The sequence below is a fragment of the Rhopalosiphum padi genome, chromosome 3, assembly GCF_020882245.1.
Source record: "Rhopalosiphum padi isolate XX-2018 chromosome 3, ASM2088224v1, whole genome shotgun sequence".
Taxonomy (NCBI): Eukaryota; Metazoa; Arthropoda; class Insecta; order Hemiptera; family Aphididae; genus Rhopalosiphum; species Rhopalosiphum padi.
Genome location: NC_083599.1, coordinates 19,402,319 through 19,427,204, shown reverse-complemented (window position 1 = coordinate 19,427,204; position 24,886 = coordinate 19,402,319). Strand labels below are relative to the sequence as shown.

Below are 24,886 nucleotides of genomic sequence, written 5' to 3'. Positions count from 1 at the left end.
TTTGTTTACCAATACTATATTCATATTTTTAACAAATTTCAATTGTTCCACTACTATTAATTTACTATTAATTATATTTTATATTCATTACAAGTACATTGCATAAAATCATTATTATTATCAGAATCTTCAAGTCCATGTTCAATGTAGGATGTTGAAACTTTCCCAATATTCCAAAAATGTTAATTAATGTCTCAGCATGTTTCAGTGATCCATTATTATACTGCCACCTAAAAAAAAATATTCATATAAATATGTATAATGGTTGGAGAAATTATAATAATGATGATTGATCAGTAATAAAAGATATTAGAAGTCTATCAGTGTTGTGTTGAATTTTAATGAAAAAAAATGTATAACAAAATATACTTGTACAATAAATTAAACTTGTTGATTTTTAATATGCAAAAAATATGAATTTTTAATATTTGTATAAATTATTATGTAAAACCATGTTTTATAGTGTTTATGATGTATCAGCTTCATTGAAATATATGAATGTTAATAATGGTAAATAAGAAACATTTTCACAATCTAGTAGTCAAGGTTTGAAGAGACTAACATGAGAATTGAGTGTTTTATAAGAAGTTAAAAATATGAATTTGTAATATTTGTATAAATTATTATGTAAAACCATGTTTTATAGTGTTTATGAATTAACAGCATAAATGAAATATATGAATGTTAATAATGGTAAATAAGAATCATTTTCACAATCTAGTAGTCAAGGTTTGAAGAGACTAACATGAGAATTGAGTGTTTTATAAGAAGTTAAAAATATGAATTTGTAATATTTGTAAAAATTATTATGTAAAACCATGTTTTAAAGTGTTTATGAATTAACAGCATAAATGAAATATATGAATGTTAATAATGGTAAATTAGAATCATTTTCACAATCTAGTAGTCAAGGTTTGAAGAGACTAACATGAGAATTGAGTGTTTTATAAGAAGTTAAAAATATGAATTTGTAATATTTGTAAAAATTATTATGTAAAACCATGTTTTATAGTGTTTATGAATTAACAGCATAAATGAAATATATGAATGTTAATAATGGTAAATAAGAAACATTTTCACAATCTAGTAGTCAAGGTTTGAAGACACTAACATGAGAATTGAGTGTTTTATAAGAAGTTAAAAATATGAATTTGTAATATTTGTATAAATTAATATGTAATACCATGTTTTATAGTGTTTATGATGTATCAGCTTCAATGAAATACATGAATGTTAATAATGGTAAATAATAATTATTTTCTTAATATAATGATCATGGTTTTTTGACACTAATTTTATGTTATACTACTATTAATTGACTATCAATTACATTCTATATTCATTACTCGTACATTGCATAAAACCATTATTATTATTAGAATCTTCTAGTCCATTGTTCAGTGTAGGATGTTGATACCTTGCCAAGTGGTAGGAATGTGAATTCACGTCTCAGCATGCATCAAGTGATCTGCCGTACTACCATCTGAAAAAATGTTGTCGGTTAAATATGTATAATGGTTGGAGGAAAAAATGTCACTAATACATGCCATAATTGAAACGAAAATCTTTATATTACAACAAGTACGGGAAAATACTGAGAGATTCAGAAATGGAAATAATCAAACAAAAACTAACACACAAACTTCATTCTTATTACAACATTTGTGAAAGCAGTTTGCAGTTGAAACTTAAATACGAATACGATTGTAAAACTGCAAATAGATATGAAATATAAACATATAACAGATGATAAGATATAATAATTTTGATAAGACAAAAAAGATCGCACATATCTAGTAGAATGTTTTGTTGCATATTAATGTAAAATAAGTGTTTATTAAGAATACGCTTGTAGAGTAACTTAAAATTGCTGTTTTTTAATAGACTATGACATAACCATACCTCAAAAATAATACTGATTTGAACATAACAATATCAAATCATTATCGAATAAAAGTACTGTAAACATCTATAATAAACTAGACGATTTAAATTACAATTCTTTGGATTATGGTTTAAGGAAAACCTAATTATAAAATAAAAGTAGTAATAATAAAAATATTTATAAAGCTGAGGCATATTTTAAGAATGAAAATTAAAAAGCTCAATTTGTTTACCAATACTATATTCATATTTTTAACAAATTTCAATTGTTCCACTACTATTAATTTACTATTAATTATATTTTATATTCATTACAAGTACATTGCTTAAAATCATTATTATTATCAGAATCTTCAAGTCCATGTTCAATGTAGGATGTTGAAACTTTCCCAATATTCCAAAAATGATAATTAATGTCTCAGCATGTTTCAGTGATCCATTATTATACTGCCACCTAAAAAAAAATATTTATATAAATATGTATAATGGTTGGAGAAATTATAATAATGATGATTGATCAGTAATAAAAGATATTAGAAGTCTATCAGTGTTGTGTTGAATTTTAATGAAAAAAAATGTATAACAAAATATACTTGTACAATAAATTAAACTTGTTGATTTTTAATATGCAAAAAATATGAATTTTTAATATTTGTATAAATTATTATGTAAAACCATGTTTTATAGTGTTTATGATGTATCAGCTTCATTGAAATATATGAATGTTAATAATGGTAAATAAGAAACATTTTCACAATCTAGTAGTCAAGGTTTGAAGAGACTAACATGAGAATTGAGTGTTTTATAAGAAGTTAAAAATATGAATTTGTAATATTTGTAAAAATTATTATGTAAAACCATGTTTTATAGTGTTTATGAATTAACAGCATAAATGAAATATATGAATGTTAATAATGGTAAATAAGAAACATTTTCACAATCTAGTAGTCAAGGTTTGAAGACACTAACATGAGAATTGAGTGTTTTATAAGAAGTTAAAAATATGAATTTGTAATATTTGTATAAATTAATATGTAATACCATGTTTTATAGTGTTTATGATGTATCAGCTTCAATGAAATACATGAATGTTAATAATGGTAAATAATAATTATTTTCTTAATATAATGATCATGGTTTTTTGACACTAATTTTATGTTATACTACTATTAATTGACTATCAATTACATTCTATATTCATTACTCGTACATTGCATAAAACCATTATTATTATTAGAATCTTCTAGTCCATTGTTCAGTGTAGGATGTTGATACCTTGCCAAGTGGTAGGAATGTGAATTCACGTCTCAGCATGCATCAAGTGATCTGCCGTACTACCATCTGAAAAAATGTTGTCGGTTAAATATGTATAATGGTTGGAGGAAAAAATGTCACTAATACATGCCATAATTGAAACGAAAATCTTTATATTACAACAAGTACGGGAAAATACTGAGAGATTCAGAAATGGAAATAATCAAACAAAAACTAACACACAAACTTCATTCTTATTACAACATTTGTGAAAGCAGTTTGCAGTTGAAACTTAAATACGAATACGAATGTAAAACTGCAAATAGATATGAAATATAAACATATAACAGATGATAAGATATAATAATTTTGATAAGACAAAAAAGATTGCACATATCTAGTAGAATGTTTTGTTGGATATTAATGTAAAATAAGTGTTTATTAAGAATACGCTTGTAGAGTAACTTAAAATTGCTGTTTTTTAATAGACTATGACATAACCATACCTCAAAAATAATACTGATTTGAACATAACAATATCAAATCATTATCGAATAAAAGTACTGTAAAACATCTATAATAAACTAGACGATTTAAATTACAATTCTTTGGATTATGGTTTAAGGAAAACCTAATTATAAAATAAAAGTAGTAATAATAAAAATATTTATAAAGCTGAGGCATATTTTAAGAATGAAAATTAAAAAGCTCAATTTGTTTACCAATACTATATTCATATTTTTAACAAATTTCAATTGTTCCACTACTATTAATTTACTATTAATTATATTTTTTATTCATTACAAGTACATTGCATAAAATCATTATTATTATCAGAATCTTCAAGTCCATGTTCAATGTAGGATGTTGAAACTTTCCCAATATTCCAAAAATGATAATTAATGTCTCAGCATGTTTCAGTGATCCATTATTATACTGCCACCTAAAAAAAATATTCATATAAATATGTATAATGGTTGGAGAAATTATAATAATGATGATTGATCAGTAATAAAAGATATTAGAAGTCTATCAGTGTTGTGTTGAATTTTAATGAAAAAAAATGTATAACAAAATATACTTGTACAATAAATTAAACTTGTTGATTTTTAATATGCAAAAAATATGAATTTTTAATATTTGTATAAATTATTATGTAAAACCATGTTTTATAGTGTTTATGATGTATCAGCTTCATTGAAATATATGAATGTTAATAATGGTAAATAAGAATCATTTTCACAATCTAGTAGTCATGGTTTGAAGAGACTAACATGAGAATTGAGTGTTTTATAAGAAGTTAAAAATATGAATTTGTAATATTTGTATAAATTATTATGTAAAACCATGTTTTATAGTGTTTATGAATTAACAGCATAAATGAAATATATGAATGTTAATAATGGTAAATAAGAATCATTTTCACAATCTAGTAGTCAAGGTTTGAAGAGACTAACATGAGAATTGAGTGTTTTATAAGAAGTTAAAAATATGAATTTGTAATATTTGTAAAAATTATTATGTAAAACCATGTTTTAAAGTGTTTATGAATTAACAGCATAAATGAAATATATGAATGTTAATAATGGTAAATTAGAATCATTTTCACAATCTAGTAGTCAAGGTTTGAAGAGACTAACATGAGAATTGAGTGTTTTATAAGAAGTTAAAAATATGAATTTGTAATATTTGTAAAAATTATTATGTAAAACCATGTTTTATAGTGTTTATGAATTAACAGCATAAATGAAATATATGAATGTTAATAATGGTAAATAAGAAACATTTTCACAATCTAGTAGTCAAGGTTTGAAGACACTAACATGAGAATTGAGTGTTTTATAAGAAGTTAAAAATATGAATTTGTAATATTTGTATAAATTAATATGTAATACCATGTTTTATAGTGTTTATGATGTATCAGCTTCAATGAAATACATGAATGTTAATAATGGTAAATAATAATTATTTTCTTAATATAATGATCATGGTTTTTTGACACTAATTTTATGTTATACTACTATTAATTGACTATCAATTACATTCTATATTCATTACTCGTACATTGCATAAAACCATTATTATTATTAGAATCTTCTAGTCCATTGTTCAGTGTAGGATGTTGATACCTTGCCAAGTGGTAGGAATGTGAATTCACGTCTCAGCATGCATCAAGTGATCTGCCGTACTACCATCTGAAAAAATGTTGTCGGTTAAATATGTATAATGGTTGGAGGAAAAAATGTCACTAATACATGCCATAATTGAAACGAAAATCTTTATATTACAACAAGTACGGGAAAATACTGAGAGATTCAGAAATGGAAATAATCAAACAAAAACTAACACACAAACTTCATTCTTATTACAACATTTGTGAAAGCAGTTTGCAGTTGAAACTTAAATACGAATACGAATGTAAAACTGCAAATAGATATGAAATATAAACATATAACAGATGATAAGATATAATAATTTTGATAAGACAAAAAAGATTGCACATATCTAGTAGAATGTTTTGTTGGATATTAATGTAAAATAAGTGTTTATTAAGAATACGCTTGTAGAGTAACTTAAAATTGCTGTTTTTTAATAGACTATGACATAACCATACCTCAAAAATAATACTGATTTGAACATAACAATATCAAATCATTATCGAATAAAAGTACTGTAAAACATCTATAATAAACTAGACGATTTAAATTACAATTCTTTGGATTATGGTTTAAGGAAAACCTAATTATAAAATAAAAGTAGTAATAATAAAAATATTTATAAAGCTGAGGCATATTTTAAGAATGAAAATTAAAAAGCTCAATTTGTTTACCAATACTATATTCATATTTTTAACAAATTTCAATTGTTCCACTACTATTAATTTACTATTAATTATATTTTTTATTCATTACAAGTACATTGCATAAAATCATTATTATTATCAGAATCTTCAAGTCCATGTTCAATGTAGGATGTTGAAACTTTCCCAATATTCCAAAAATGATAATTAATGTCTCAGCATGTTTCAGTGATCCATTATTATACTGCCACCTAAAAAAAATATTCATATAAATATGTATAATGGTTGGAGAAATTATAATAATGATGATTGATCAGTAATAAAAGATATTAGAAGTCTATCAGTGTTGTGTTGAATTTTAATGAAAAAAAATGTATAACAAAATATACTTGTACAATAAATTAAACTTGTTGATTTTTAATATGCAAAAAATATGAATTTTTAATATTTGTATAAATTATTATGTAAAACCATGTTTTATAGTGTTTATGATGTATCAGCTTCATTGAAATATATGAATGTTAATAATGGTAAATAAGAATCATTTTCACAATCTAGTAGTCATGGTTTGAAGAGACTAACATGAGAATTGAGTGTTTTATAAGAAGTTAAAAATATGAATTTGTAATATTTGTATAAATTATTATGTAAAACCATGTTTTATAGTGTTTATGAATTAACAGCATAAATGAAATATATGAATGTTAATAATGGTAAATAAGAATCATTTTCACAATCTAGTAGTCAAGGTTTGAAGAGACTAACATGAGAATTGAGTGTTTTATAAGAAGTTAAAAATATGAATTTGTAATATTTGTAAAAATTATTATGTAAAACCATGTTTTAAAGTGTTTATGAATTAACAGCATAAATGAAATATATGAATGTTAATAATGGTAAATTAGAATCATTTTCACAATCTAGTAGTCAAGGTTTGAAGAGACTAACATGAGAATTGAGTGTTTTATAAGAAGTTAAAAATATGAATTTGTAATATTTGTAAAAATTATTATGTAAAACCATGTTTTATAGTGTTTATGAATTAACAGCATAAATGAAATATATGAATGTTAATAATGGTAAATAAGAAACATTTTCACAATCTAGTAGTCAAGGTTTGAAGACACTAACATGAGAATTGAGTGTTTTATAAGAAGTTAAAAATATGAATTTGTAATATTTGTATAAATTAATATGTAATACCATGTTTTATAGTGTTTATGATGTATCAGCTTCAATGAAATACATGAATGTTAATAATGGTAAATAATAATTATTTTCTTAATATAATGATCATGGTTTTTTGACACTAATTTTATGTTATACTACTATTAATTGACTATCAATTACATTCTATATTCATTACTCGTACATTGCATAAAACCATTATTATTATTAGAATCTTCTAGTCCATTGTTCAGTGTAGGATGTTGATACCTTGCCAAGTGGTAGGAATGTGAATTCACGTCTCAGCATGCATCAAGTGATCTGCCGTACTACCATCTGAAAAAATGTTGTCGGTTAAATATGTATAATGGTTGGAGGAAAAAATGTCACTAATACATGCCATAATTGAAACGAAAATCTTTATATTACAACAAGTACGGGAAAATACTGAGAGATTCAGAAATGGAAATAATCAAACAAAAACTAACACACAAACTTCATTCTTATTACAACATTTGTGAAAGCAGTTTGCAGTTGAAACTTAAATACGAATACGAATGTAAAACTGCAAATAGATATGAAATATAAACATATAACAGATGATAAGATATAATAATTTTGATAAGACAAAAAAGATTGCACATATCTAGTAGAATGTTTTGTTGGATATTAATGTAAAATAAGTGTTTATTAAGAATACGCTTGTAGAGTAACTTAAAATTGCTGTTTTTTAATAGACTATGACATAACCATACCTCAAAAATAATACTGATTTGAACATAACAATATCAAATCATTATCGAATAAAAGTACTGTAAAACATCTATAATAAACTAGACGATTTAAATTACAATTCTTTGGATTATGGTTTAAGGAAAACCTAATTATAAAATAAAAGTAGTAATAATAAAAATATTTATAAAGCTGAGGCATATTTTAAGAATGAAAATTAAAAAGCTCAATTTGTTTACCAATACTATATTCATATTTTTAACAAATTTCAATTGTTCCACTACTATTAATTTACTATTAATTATATTTTTTATTCATTACAAGTACATTGCATAAAATCATTATTATTATCAGAATCTTCAAGTCCATGTTCAATGTAGGATGTTGAAACTTTCCCAATATTCCAAAAATGATAATTAATGTCTCAGCATGTTTCAGTGATCCATTATTATACTGCCACCTAAAAAAAATATTCATATAAATATGTATAATGGTTGGAGAAATTATAATAATGATGATTGATCAGTAATAAAAGATATTAGAAGTCTATCAGTGTTGTGTTGAATTTTAATGAAAAAAAATGTATAACAAAATATACTTGTACAATAAATTAAACTTGTTGATTTTTAATATGCAAAAAATATGAATTTTTAATATTTGTATAAATTATTATGTAAAACCATGTTTTATAGTGTTTATGATGTATCAGCTTCATTGAAATATATGAATGTTAATAATGGTAAATAAGAATCATTTTCACAATCTAGTAGTCATGGTTTGAAGAGACTAACATGAGAATTGAGTGTTTTATAAGAAGTTAAAAATATGAATTTGTAATATTTGTATAAATTATTATGTAAAACCATGTTTTATAGTGTTTATGAATTAACAGCATAAATGAAATATATGAATGTTAATAATGGTAAATAAGAATCATTTTCACAATCTAGTAGTCAAGGTTTGAAGAGACTAACATGAGAATTGAGTGTTTTATAAGAAGTTAAAAATATGAATTTGTAATATTTGTATAAATTATTATGTAAAACCATGTTTTATAGTGTTTATGAATTAACAGCATAAATGAAATATATGAATGTTAATAATGGTAAATAAGAATCATTTTCACAATCTAGTAGTCAAGGTTTGAAGAGACTAACATGAGAATTGAGTGTTTTATAAGAAGTTAAAAATATGAATTTGTAATATTTGTAAAAATTATTATGTAAAACCATGTTTTAAAGTGTTTATGAATTAACAGCATAAATGAAATATATGAATGTTAATAATGGTAAATTAGAATCATTTTCACAATCTAGTAGTCAAGGTTTGAAGAGACTAACATGAGAATTGAGTGTTTTATAAGAAGTTAAAAATATGAATTTGTAATATTTGTAAAAATTATTATGTAAAACCATGTTTTATAGTGTTTATGAATTAACAGCATAAATGAAATATATGAATGTTAATAATGGTAAATAAGAAACATTTTCACAATCTAGTAGTCAAGGTTTGAAGACACTAACATGAGAATTGAGTGTTTTATAAGAAGTTAAAAATATGAATTTGTAATATTTGTATAAATTAATATGTAATACCATGTTTTATAGTGTTTATGATGTATCAGCTTCAATGAAATACATGAATGTTAATAATGGTAAATAATAATTATTTTCTTAATATAATGATCATGGTTTTTTGACACTAATTTTATGTTATACTACTATTAATTGACTATCAATTACATTCTATATTCATTACTCGTACATTGCATAAAACCATTATTATTATTAGAATCTTCTAGTCCATTGTTCAGTGTAGGATGTTGATACCTTGCCAAGTGGTAGGAATGTGAATTCACGTCTCAGCATGCATCAAGTGATCTGCCGTACTACCATCTGAAAAAATGTTGTCGGTTAAATATGTATAATGGTTGGAGGAAAAAATGTCACTAATACATGCCATAATTGAAACGAAAATCTTTATATTACAACAAGTACGGGAAAATACTGAGAGATTCAGAAATGGAAATAATCAAACAAAAACTAACACACAAACTTCATTCTTATTACAACATTTGTGAAAGCAGTTTGCAGTTGAAACTTAAATACGAATACGATTGTAAAACTGCAAATAGATATGAAATATAAACATATAACAGATGATAAGATATAATAATTTTGATAAGACAAAAAAGATCGCACATATCTAGTAGAATGTTTTGTTGCATATTAATGTAAAATAAGTGTTTATTAAGAATACGCTTGTAGAGTAACTTAAAATTGCTGTTTTTTAATTGACTATGACATAACCATACCTCAAAAATAATACTGATTTGAACATAACAATATCAAATCATTATCGAATAAAAGTACTGTAAACATCTATAATAAACTAGACGATTTAAATTACAATTCTTTGGATTATGGTTTAAGGAAAACCTAATTATAAAATAAAAGTAGTAATAATAAAAATATTTATAAAGCTGAGGCATATTTTAAGAATGAAAATTAAAAAGCTCAATTTGTTTACCAATACTATATTCATATTTTTAACAAATTTCAATTGTTCCACTACTATTAATTTACTATTAATTATATTTTATATTCATTACAAGTACATTGCTTAAAATCATTATTATTATCAGAATCTTCAAGTCCATGTTCAATGTAGGATGTTGAAACTTTCCCAATATTCCAAAAATGATAATTAATGTCTCAGCATGTTTCAGTGATCCATTATTATACTGCCACCTAAAAAAAAATATTCATATAAATATGTATAATGGTTGGAGAAATTATAATAATGATGATTGATCAGTAATAAAAGATATTAGAAGTCTATCAGTGTTGTGTTGAATTTTAATGAAAAAAAATGTATAACAAAATATACTTGTACAATAAATTAAACTTGTTGATTTTTAATATGCAAAAAATATGAATTTTTAATATTTGTATAAATTATTATGTAAAACCATGTTTTATAGTGTTTATGATGTATCAGCTTCATTGAAATATATGAATGTTAATAATGGTAAATAAGAATCATTTTCACAATCTAGTAGTCATGGTTTGAAGAGACTAACATGAGAATTGAGTGTTTTATAAGAAGTTAAAAATATGAATTTGTAATATTTGTATAAATTATTATGTAAAACCATGTTTTATAGTGTTTATGAATTAACAGCATAAATGAAATATATGAATGTTAATAATGGTAAATAAGAATCATTTTCACAATCTAGTAGTCAAGGTTTGAAGAGACTAACATGAGAATTGAGTGTTTTATAAGAAGTTAAAAATATGAATTTGTAATATTTGTAAAAATTATTATGTAAAACCATGTTTTAAAGTGTTTATGAATTAACAGCATAAATGAAATATATGAATGTTAATAATGGTAAATTAGAATCATTTTCACAATCTAGTAGTCAAGGTTTGAAGAGACTAACATGAGAATTGAGTGTTTTATAAGAAGTTAAAAATATGAATTTGTAATATTTGTAAAAATTATTATGTAAAACCATGTTTTATAGTGTTTATGAATTAACAGCATAAATGAAATATATGAATGTTAATAATGGTAAATAAGAAACATTTTCACAATCTAGTAGTCAAGGTTTGAAGACACTAACATGAGAATTGAGTGTTTTATAAGAAGTTAAAAATATGAATTTGTAATATTTGTATAAATTAATATGTAATACCATGTTTTATAGTGTTTATGAATTAACAGCATAAATGAAATATATGAATGTTAATAATGGTAAATAAGAAACATTTTCACAATCTAGTAGTCAAGGTTTGAAGACACTAACATGAGAATTGAGTGTTTTATAAGAAGTTAAAAATATGAATTTGTAATATTTGTATAAATTAATATGTAATACCATGTTTTATAGTGTTTATGATGTATCAGCTTCAATGAAATACATGAATGTTAATAATGGTAAATAATAATTATTTTCTTAATATAATGATCATGGTTTTTTGACACTAATTTTATGTTATACTACTATTAATTGACTATCAATTACATTCTATATTCATTACTCGTACATTGCATAAAACCATTATTATTATTAGAATCTTCTAGTCCATTGTTCAGTGTAGGATGTTGATACCTTGCCAAGTGGTAGGAATGTGAATTCACGTCTCAGCATGCATCAAGTGATCTGCCGTACTACCATCTGAAAAAATGTTGTCGGTTAAATATGTATAATGGTTGGAGGAAAAAATGTCACTAATACATGCCATAATTGAAACGAAAATCTTTATATTACAACAAGTACGGGAAAATACTGAGAGATTCAGAAATGGAAATAATCAAACAAAAACTAACACACAAACTTCATTCTTATTACAACATTTGTGAAAGCAGTTTGCAGTTGAAACTTAAATACGAATACGATTGTAAAACTGCAAATAGATATGAAATATAAACATATAACAGATGATAAGATATAATAATTTTGATAAGACAAAAAAGATCGCACATATCTAGTAGAATGTTTTGTTGCATATTAATGTAAAATAAGTGTTTATTAAGAATACGCTTGTAGAGTAACTTAAAATTGCTGTTTTTTAATTGACTATGACATAACCATACCTCAAAAATAATACTGATTTGAACATAACAATATCAAATCATTATCGAATAAAAGTACTGTAAACATCTATAATAAACTAGACGATTTAAATTACAATTCTTTGGATTATGGTTTAAGGTAACCTAATTATAAAATAAAAGTAGTAATAATAAAAATATTTATAAAGCTGAGGCATATTTTAAGAATGAAAATTAAAAAGCTCAATTTGTTTACCAATACTATATTCATATTTTTAACAAATTTCAATTGTTCCACTACTATTAATTTACTATTAATTATATTTTATATTCATTACAAGTACATTGCTTAAAATCATTATTATTATCAGAATCTTCAAGTCCATGTTCAATGTAGGATGTTGAAACTTTCCCAATATTCCAAAAATGATAATTAATGTCTCAGCATGTTTCAGTGATCCATTATTATACTGCCACCTAAAAAAAAATATTCATATAAATATGTATAATGGTTGGAGAAATTATAATAATGATGATTGATCAGTAATAAAAGATATTAGAAGTCTATCAGTGTTGTGTTGAATTTTAATGAAAAAAAATGTATAACAAAATATACTTGTACAATAAATTAAACTTGTTGATTTTTAATATGCAAAAAATATGAATTTTTAATATTTGTATAAATTATTATGTAAAACCATGTTTTATAGTGTTTATGAATTAACAGCATAAATGAAATATATGAATGTTAATAATGGTAAATAAGAATCATTTTCACAATCTAGTAGTCAAGGTTTGAAGAGACTAACATGAGAATTGAGTGTTTTATAAGAAGTTAAAAATATGAATTTGTATTATTTGTATAAATTATTATGTAAAACCATGTTTTATAGTGTTTATGAATTAACAGCATAAATGAAATATATGAATGTTAATAATGGTAAATAAGAATCATTTTCACAATCTAGTAGTCAAGGTTTGAAGAGACTAACATGAGAATTGAGTGTTTTATAAGAAGTTAAAAATATGAATTTGTAATATTTGTAAAAATTATTATGTAAAACCATGTTTTATAGTGTTTATGAATTAACAGCATAAATGAAATATATGAATGTTAATAATGGTATATAAGAAACATTTTCACAATCTAGTAGTCAAGGTTTGAAGACACTAACATGAGAATTGAGTGTTTTATAAGAAGTTAAAAATATGAATTTGTAATATTTGTAAAAATTATTATGTAAAACCATGTTTTATAGTGTTTATGAATTAACAGCATAAATGAAATATATGAATGTTAATAATGGTAAATAAGAAACATTTTCACAATCTAGTAGTCAAGGTTTGAAGACACTGACATGAGAATTGAGTGTTTTATAAGAAGTTTAAAATATGAATTTGTAATATTTGTATAAATTAATATGTAATACCATGTTTTATAGTGTTTATGATGTATCAGCTTCAATGAAATACATGAATGTTAATAATGGTAAATAATAATTATTTTCTTAATATAATGATCATGGTTTTTTGACACTAATTTTATGTTATACTACTATTAATTGACTATCAATTACATTCTATATTCATTACTCGTACATTGCATAAAACCATTATTATTATTAGAATCTTCTAGTCCATTGTTCAGTGTAGGATGTTGATACCTTGCCAAGTGGTAGGAATGTGAATTCACGTCTCAGCATGCATCAAGTGATCTGCCGTACTACCATCTGAAAAAATGTTGTCGGTTAAATATGTATAATGGTTGGAGGAAAAAATGTCACTAATACATGCCATAATTGAAACGAAAATCTTTATATTACAACAAGTATGGGAAAATACTGAGAGATTCAGAAATGGAAATAATCAAACAAAAACTAACACACAAACTTCATTCTTATTACAACATTTGTGAAAGCAGTTTGCAGTTGAAACTTAAATACGAATACGATTGTAAAACTGCAAATAGATATGAAATATAAACATGTAACAGATGATAAGATATAATAATTTTGATAAGACAAAAAAGATCGCACATATCTAGTAGAATGTTTTGTTGCATATTAATGTAAAATAAGTGTTTATTAAGAATACGCTTGTAGAGTAACTTAAAATTGCTGTTTTTTAATTGACTATGACATAACCATACCTCAAAAATAATACTGATTTGAACATAACAATATCAAATCATTATCGAATAAAAGTACTGTAAACATCTATAATAAACTAGACGATTTAAATTACAATTCTTTGGATTATGGTTTAAGGAAAACCTAATTATAAAATAAAAGTAGTAATAATAAAAATATTTATAAAGCTGAGGCATATTTTAAGAATGAAAATTAAAAAGCTCAATTTGTTTACCAATACTATATTCATATTTTTAACAAATTTCAATTGTTCCACTACTATTAATTTACTATTAATTATATTTTATATTCATTACAAGTACATTGCTTAAAATCATTATTATTATCAGAATCTTCAAGTCCATGTTCAATGTAGGATGTTGAAACTTTCCCAATATTCCAAAAATGATAATTAATGTCTCAGCATGTTTCAGTGATCCATTATTATACTGCCACCTAAAAAAAAATATTCATATAAATATGTATAATGGTTGGAGAAATTATAATAATGATGATTGATCAGTAATAAAAGATATTAGAAGTCTATCAGTGTTGTGTTGAATTTTAATGAAAAAAAATGTATAACAAAATATACTTGTACAATAAATTAAACTTGTTGATTTTTAATATGCAAAAAATATGAATTTTTAATATTTGTATAAATTATTATGTAAAACCATGTTTTATAGTGTTTATGATGTATCAGCTTCATTGAAATATATGAATGTTAATAATGGTAAATAAGAAACATTTTCACAATCTAGTAGTCATGGTTTGAAGAGACTAACATGAGAATTGAGTGTTTTATAAGAAGTTAAAAATATGAATTTGTATTATTTGTATAAATTATTATGTAAAACCATGTTTTATAGTGTTTATGAATTAACAGCATAAATGAAATATATGAATGTTAATAATGGTAAATAAGAATCATTTTCACAATCTAGTAGTCAAGGTTTGAAGAGACTAACATGAGAATTGAGTGTTTTATAAGAAGTTAAAAATATGAATTTGTATTATTTGTATAAATTATTATGTAAAACCATGTTTTATAGTGTTTATGAATTAACAGCATAAATGAAATATATGAATGTTAATAATGGTAAATTAGAATCATTTTCACAATCTAGTAGTCAAGGTTTGAAGAGACTAACATGAGAATTGAGTGTTTTATAAGAAGTTAAAAATATGAATTTGTAATATTTGTAAAAATTATTATGTAAAACCATGTTTTATAGTGTTTATGAATTAACAGCATAAATGAAATATATGAATGTTAATAATGGTAAATAAGAAACATTTTCACAATCTAGTAGTCAAGGTTTGAAGACACTAACATGAGAATTGAGTGTTTTATAAGAAGTTAAAAATATGAATTTGTAATATTTGTATAAATTAATATGTAATACCATGTTTTATAGTGTTTATGATGTATCAGCTTCAATGAAATACATGAATGTTAATAATGGTAAATAATAATTATTTTCTTAATATAATGATCATGGTTTTTTGACACTAATTTTATGTTATACTACTATTAATTGACTATCAATTACATTCTATATTCATTACTCGTACATTGCATAAAACCATTATTATTATTAGAATCTTCTAGTCCATTGTTCAGTGTAGGATGTTGATACCTTGCCAAGTGGTAGGAATGTGAATTCACGTCTCAGCATGCATCAAGTGATCTGCCGTACTACCATCTGAAAAAATGTTGTCGGTTAAATATGTATAATGGTTGGAGGAAAAAATGTCACTAATACATGCCATAATTGAAACGAAAATCTTTATATTACAACAAGTACGGGAAAATACTGAGAGATTCAGAAATGGAAATAATCAAACAAAAACTAACACACAAACTTCATTCTTATTACAACATTTGTGAAAGCAGTTTGCAGTTGAAACTTAAATACGAATACGAATGTAAAACTGCAAATAGATATGAAATATAAACATATAACAGATGATAAGATATAATAATTTTGATAAGACAAAAAAGATTGCACATATCTAGTAGAATGTTTTGTTGGATATTAATGTAAAATAAGTGTTTATTAAGAATACGCTTGTAGAGTAACTTAAAATTGCTGTTTTTTAATAGACTATGACATAACCATACCTCAAAAATAATACTGATTTAAACATAACAATATCAAATCATTATCGAATAAAAGTACTGTAAACATCTATAATAAACTAGACGATTTAAATTACAATTCTTTGGATTATGGTTTAAGGAAAACCTAATTATAAAATAAAAGTAGTAATAATAAAAATATTTATAAAGCTGAGGCATATTTTAAGAATGAAAATTAAAAAGCTCAATTTGTTTACCAATACTATATTCATATTTTTAACAAATTTCAATTGTTCCACTACTATTAATTTACTATTAATTATATTTTATATTCATTACAAGTACATTGCTTAAAATCATTATTATTATCAGAATCTTCAAGTCCATGTTCAATGTAGGATGTTGAAACTTTCCCAATATTCCAAAAATGATAATTAATGTCTCAGCATGTTTCAGTGATCCATTATTATACTGCCACCTAAAAAAAAATATTCATATAAATATGTATAATGGTTGGAGAAATTATAATAATGATGATTGATCAGTAATAAAAGATATTAGAAGTCTATCAGTGTTGTGTTGAATTTTAATGAAAAAAAATGTATAACAAAATATACTTGTACAATAAATTAAACTTGTTGATTTTTAATATGCAAAAAATATGAATTTTTAATATTTGTATAAATTATTATGTAAAACCATGTTTTATAGTGTTTATGATGTATCAGCTTCATTGAAATATATGAATGTTAATAATGGTAAATAAGAAACATTTTCACAATCTAGTAGTCATGGTTTGAAGAGACTAACATGAGAATTGAGTGTTTTATAAGAAGTTAAAAATATGAATTTGTAATATTTGTATAAATTATTATGTAAACCATGCTTCATACAGTTTATGAAGTATCAGCTTCAATGAAATATATGAATGTTAATAATGGTAAATAAGAATCATTTTCACAATCTAGTAGTCAAGGTTTTAAGACACTAACATGAGAATTGAGTGTTATATAAGAAGTTAAAAATATGAATTTGTAATATTTGTAAAAATTATTATGTAAAACCATGTTTTAAAGTGTTTATGAATTAACAGCATAAATGAAATATATGAATGTTACTAATGGTAAATTAGAATCATTTTCACAATCTAGTAGTCAAGGTTTGAAGAGACTAACATGAGAATTGAGTGTTTTATAAGAAGTTAAAAATATGAATTTGTAATATTTGTAAAAATTATTATGTAAAACCATGTTTTAAAGTGTTTATGAATTAACAGCATAAATGAAATATATGAATGTTAATAATGGTAAATTAGAATCATTTTCACAATCTAGTAGTCAAGGTTTGAAGAGACTAACATGAGAATTGAGTGTTTTATAAGAAGTTAAAAATATGAATTTGTAATATTTGTAAAAATTATTTTGTAAAACCATGTTTTAAAGTGTTTATGAATTAACAGCATAAATGAAATATATGAATGTTAATAATGGTAAATAAGAAACATTTTCACAATCTAGTAGTCAAGGTTTGAAGACACTAACATGAGAATTGAGTGTTTTATAAGAAGTTAAAAATATGAATTTGTAATATTTGTATAAATTATTATGTAATACCATGTTTTATAGTGTTTATGATGTATCAGCTTCAATGAAATACATGAATGTTAATAATGGTAAATAATAATTATTTTCTTAATATAATGATCATGGTTTTTTGACACTAATTTTATGTTATACAACTATTAATTGACTATCAATTACATTCTATATTCATTACTCGTACATTGCATAAAACCATTATTATTATTAGAATCTTCTAGTCCATTGTTCAGTGTAGGATGTTGATACCTTGCCAAGTGGTAGGAATGTGAATTCACGTCTCAGCATGCATCAAGTGATCTGCCGTACTACCATCTGAAAAAATGTTGTCGGTTAAATATGTATAATGGTTGGAGGAAAAAATGTCACTAATACATGCCATAATTGAAACGAAAATCTTTATATTACAACTAGAACGGTAAAACACTAAGCAATTCAGAAATGGAAATAATCAAATAAAAACTAACACACAAACTTCATTCTTATTACAACATTTGTGAAAGCAGTTTGCAGTTGAAACTTAAATACGAATACGAATGTAAAACTGCAAATAGATATGAAATATAAACATATAACAGATGATAAGATATAATAATTTTGATAAGATAAAAAGATCGCACATATCTAGTAGAATGTTTTGTTGGATATTAATGTAAAATAAGTGTTTATTAAGAATACGCTTGTAGAGTAACTTAAAATTGCTGTTTTTTAATAGACTATGACATAACCATACCTCAAAAATAATACGGATTTGAACATAATAATATCAAATCATAACGGAATAAAAGTACCGTTAAACATCTATTAAAACTAGACTATTGAAATTGCAATGCTTTGGATTATGATTTAATGAAAACCTAATTATGAAAAAAACGTAGAAATAATAAAAATATTTATAAAGCTGAGGCATATTTTAAGAATGAAAATTAAAAAGCTCAATTTGTTTACCAATACTATATTCATATTTTTAACAAATTTCAATTGTTCCACTACTATTAATTTACTATTAATTATATTTTATATTCATTACAAGTACATTGCATAAAATCATTATTATTATCAGAATCTTCAAGTCCATGTTCAATGTAGGATGTTGAAACTTTCCCAATATTCAAAAATGTTAATTAATGTCTCAGCATGTTTCAGTGATCCATTATTATACTGCCACCTAAAAAAAAATATTCATATAAATATGTATAATGGTTGGAGAAATTATAATAATGATGATTGATCAGTAATAAAAGATATTAGAAGTCTATCAGTGTTGTGTTGAATTTTAATGAAAAAAAATGTATAACAAAATATACTTGTACAATAAATTAAACTTGTTAATTTTCAATATGCAAAAAATATGAATTTTTAATATTTGTATAAATTATTATGTAAAACCATGTTTTATAGTGTTTATGATGTATCAGCTTCATTGAAATATATGAATGTTAATAATGGTAAATAAGAAACATTTTCACAATCTAGTAGTCAAGGTTTGAAGACACTAACATGAGAATTGAGTGTTTTATAAGAAGTTAAAAATATGAATTTGTAATATTTGTATAAATTATTATGTAAAACCATGTTTTATAGTGTTTATGAATTAACAGCATAAATGAAATATATGAATGTTAATAATGGTAAATAAGAATCATTTTCACAATCTAGTAGTCAAGGTTTGAAGAGACTAACATGAGAATTGAGTGTTTTATAAGAAGTTAAAAATATGAATTTGTAATATTTGTAAAAATTATTATGTAAAACCATGTTTTATAGTGTTTATGAATTAACAGCATAAATGAAATATATGAATGTTAATAATGGTATATAAGAAACATTTTCACAATCTAGTAGTCAAGGTTTGAAGACACTAACATGAGAATTGAGTGTTTTATAAGAAGTTAAAAATATGAATTTGTAATATTTGTAAAAATTATTATGTAAAACCATGTTTTATAGTGTTTATGAATTAACAGCATAAATGAAATATATGAATGTTAATAATGGTAAATAAGAAACATTTTCACAATCTAGTAGTCAAGGTTTGAAGACACTGACATGAGAATTGAGTGTTTTATAAGAAGTTTAAAATATGAATTTGTAATATTTGTATAAATTAATATGTAATACCATGTTTTATAGTGTTTATGATGTATCAGCTTCAATGAAATACATGAATGTTAATAATGGTAAATAATAATTATTTTCTTAATATAATGATCATGGTTTTTTGACACTAATTTTATGTTATACTACTATTAATTGACTATCAATTACATTCTATATTCATTACTCGTACATTGCATAAAACCATTATTATTATTAGAATCTTCTAGTCCATTGTTCAGTGTAGGATGTTGATACCTTGCCAAGTGGTAGGAATGTGAATTCACGTCTCAGCATGCATCAAGTGATCTGCCGTACTACCATCTGAAAAAATGTTGTCGGTTAAATATGTATAATGGTTGGAGGAAAAAATGTCACTAATACATGCCATAATTGAAACGAAAATCTTTATATTACAACAAGTATGGGAAAATACTGAGAGATTCAGAAATGGAAATAATCAAACAAAAACTAACACACAAACTTCATTCTTATTACAACATTTGTGAAAGCAGTTTGCAGTTGAAACTTAAATACGAATACGATTGTAAAACTGCAAATAGATATGAAATATAAACATATAACAGATGATAAGATATAATAATTTTGATAAGACAAAAAAGATCGCACATATCTAGTAGAATGTTTTGTTGCATATTAATGTAAAATAAGTGTTTATTAAGAATACGCTTGTAGAGTAACTTAAAATTGCTGTTTTTTAATTGACTATGACATAACCATACCTCAAAAATAATACTGATTTGAACATAACAATATCAAATCATTATCGAATAAAAGTACTGTAAACATCTATAATAAACTAGACGATTTAAATTACAATTCTTTGGATTATGGTTTAAGGAAAACCTAATTATAAAATAAAAGTAGTAATAATAAAAATATTTATAAAGCTGAGGCATATTTTAAGAATGAAAATTAAAAAGCTCAATTTGTTTACCAATACTATATTCATATTTTTAACAAATTTCAATTGTTCCACTACTATTAATTTACTATTAATTATATTTTATATTCATTACAAGTACATTGCTTAAAATCATTATTATTATCAGAATCTTCAAGTCCATGTTCAATGTAGGATGTTGAAACTTTCCCAATATTCCAAAAATGATAATTAATGTCTCAGCATGTTTCAGTGATCCATTATTATACTGCCACCTAAAAAAAAATATTCATATAAATATGTATAATGGTTGGAGAAATTATAATAATGATGATTGATCAGTAATAAAAGATATTAGAAGTCTATCAGTGTTGTGTTGAATTTTAATGAAAAAAAATGTATAACAAAATATACTTGTACAATAAATTAAACTTGTTGATTTTTAATATGCAAAAAATATGAATTTTTAATATTTGTATAAATTATTATGTAAAACCATGTTTTATAGTGTTTATGATGTATCAGCTTCATTGAAATATATGAATGTTAATAATGGTAAATAAGAAACATTTTCACAATCTAGTAGTCATGGTTTGAAGAGACTAACATGAGAATTGAGTGTTTTATAAGAAGTTAAAAATATGAATTTGTAATATTTGTATAAATTATTATGTAAAACCATGTTTTATAGTGTTTATGAATTAACAGCATAAATGAAATATATGAATGTTAATAATGGTAAATAAGAATCATTTTCACAATCTAGTAGTCAAGGTTTGAAGAGACTAACATGAGAATTGAGTGTTTTATAAGAAGTTAAAAATATGAATTTGTAATATTTGTAAAAATTATTATGTAAAACCATGTTTTAAAGTGTTTATGAATTAACAGCATAAATGAAATATATGAATGTTAATAATGGTAAATTAGAATCATTTTCACAATCTAGTAGTCAAGGTTTGAAGAGACTAACATGAGAATTGAGTGTTTTATAAGAAGTTAAAAATATGAATTTGTAATATTTGTAAAAATTATTATGTAAAACCATGTTTTATAGTGTTTATGAATTAACAGCATAAATGAAATATATGAATGTTAATAATGGTAAATAATTATTATTTTCTTAATATAATGATCATGGTTTTTTGACACTAATTTTATGTTATACTACTATTAATTGACTATCAATTACATTCTATATTCATTACTCGTACATTGCATAAAACCATTATTATTATTAGAATCTTCTAGTCCATTGTTCAGTGTAGGATGTTGATACCTTGCCAAGTGGTAGGAATGTGAATTCACGTCTCAGCATGCATCAAGTGATCTGCCGTACTACCATCTGAAAAAATGTTGTCGGTTAAATATGTATAATGGTTGGAGGAAAAAATGTCACTAATACATGCCATAATTGAAACGAAAATCTTTATATTACAACAAGTACGGGAAAATACTGAGAGATTCAGAAATGGAAATAATCAAACAAAAACTAACACACAAACTTCATTCTTATTACAACATTTGTGAAAGCAGTTTGCAGTTGAAACTTAAATACGAATACGAATGTAAAACTGCAAATAGATATGAAATATAAACATATAACAGATGATAAGATATAATAATTTTGATAAGACAAAAAAGATTGCACATATCTAGTAGAATGTTTTGTTGGATATTAATGTAAAATAAGTGTTTATTAAGAATACGCTTGTAGAGTAACTTAAAATTGCTGTTTTTTAATAGACTATGACATAACCATACCTCAAAAATAATACTGATTTGAACATAACAATATCAAATCATTATCGAATAAAAGTACTGTAAACATCTATAATAAACTAGATGATTTAAATTACAATTCTTTGGATTATGGTTTAAGGAAAACCTAATTATAAAATAAAAGTAGTAATAATAAAAATATTTATAAAGCTGAGGCATATTTTAAGAATGAAAATTAAAAAGCTCAATTTGTTTACCAATACTATATTCATATTTTTAACAAATTTCAATTGTTCCACTACTATTAATTTACTATTAATTATATTTTATATTCATTACAAGTACATTGCATAAAATCATTATTATTATCAGAATCTTCAAGTCCATGTTCAATGTAGGATGTTGAAACTTTCCCAATATTCCAAAAATGATAATTAATGTCTCAGCATGTTTCAGTGATCCATTATTATACTGCCACCTAAAAAAAAATATTCATATAAATATGTATAATGGTTGGAGAAATTATAATAATGATGATTGATCAGTAATAAAAGATATTAGAAGTCTATCAGTGTTGTGTTGAATTTTAATGAAAAAAAATGTATAACAAAATATACTTGTACAATAAATTAAACTTGTTGATTTTTAATATGCAAAAAATATGAATTTTTAATATTTGTATAAATTATTATGTAAAACCATGTTTTATAGTGTTTATGATGTATCAGCTTCATTGAAATATATGAATGTTGATAATGGTAAATAAGAAACATTTTCACAATCTAGTAGTCATGGTTTGAAGAGACTAACATGAGAATTGAGTGTTTTATAAGAAGTTAAAAATATGAATTTGTAATATTTGTATAAATTATTATGTAAAACCATGTTTTATAGTGTTTATGAATTAACAGCATAAATGAAATATATGAATGTTAATAATGGTAAATAAGAATCATTTTCACAATCTAGTAGTCAAGGTTTGAAGAGACTAACATGAGAATTGAATGTTTTATAAGAAGTTAAAAATATGAATTTGTAATATTTGTAAAAATTATTATGTAAAACCATGTTTTAAAGTGTTTATGAATTAACAGCATAAATGAAATATATGAATGTTAATAATGGTAAATAAGAATCATTTTCACAATCTAGTAGTCAAGGTTTTAAGACACTAACATGAGAATTGAGTGTTATATAAGCAGTCAAAAATATGAATTTGTAATATTTGTATAAATTATTATGTAAAACCATGCTTCATACAGTTTATGATGTATCAGCTTCAATGAAATATATGAATGTTAATAATGGTAAATAAGAATTATTTTCTTAATATGAAGATCAGGGTTTTTTGACACTAATTTTATGTTATACTACTATTAATTGACTATCAATTACATTCTATATTCATTACACATACATTGCATAAAACCATTATTATTATCAGAATCTTCTAGTACATTGTTCAATGTAGGATGTTGATACTATTCCAAGTGGTAGGAATGTGAATTCACGTCTCATTATGCACCAAGTGATCTGCCGTACTACCATCTGAAAAAATGTTGTCGGTTAAATATGTATAATGGTTGGAGGAAAATATGTCACTAATACATGCCATTATTAATACGAAAATCTTTATATTACAACAAGTACGGGAAAATACTGAGAGATTCAGAAATGGAAATAATCAAACAAAAACTAACACACAAACTTCATTCTTATTACAATATTTGTGAAAGCAGTTTGCAGTTGAAACTTAAATACGAATACGAATGTAAAACTGCAAATAGATATGAAATATAAACATATAACAGATGATAAGATATAATAATTTTGATAAGATAAAAAGATCGCACATATCTAGTAGAATGTTTTGTTGGATATTAATGTAAAATAAGTGTTTATTAAGAATACGCTTGTAGAGTAACTTAAAATTGCTGTTTTTTAATAGAC

At 23.7% G+C, this 24,886-nt stretch overlaps 1 long non-coding RNA gene across 1 annotated transcript; it reads right to left on the bottom strand.

The window, feature by feature from the left end:
• Window positions 1-24,886, bottom strand: LOC132926447 (uncharacterized). Its single transcript, XR_009661445.1, has 2 exons — window positions 24,354-24,886; window positions 1-230 (listed from the first exon to the last, which is right to left on the bottom strand). It is a non-coding gene; the product is annotated as an uncharacterized LOC132926447 (long non-coding RNA).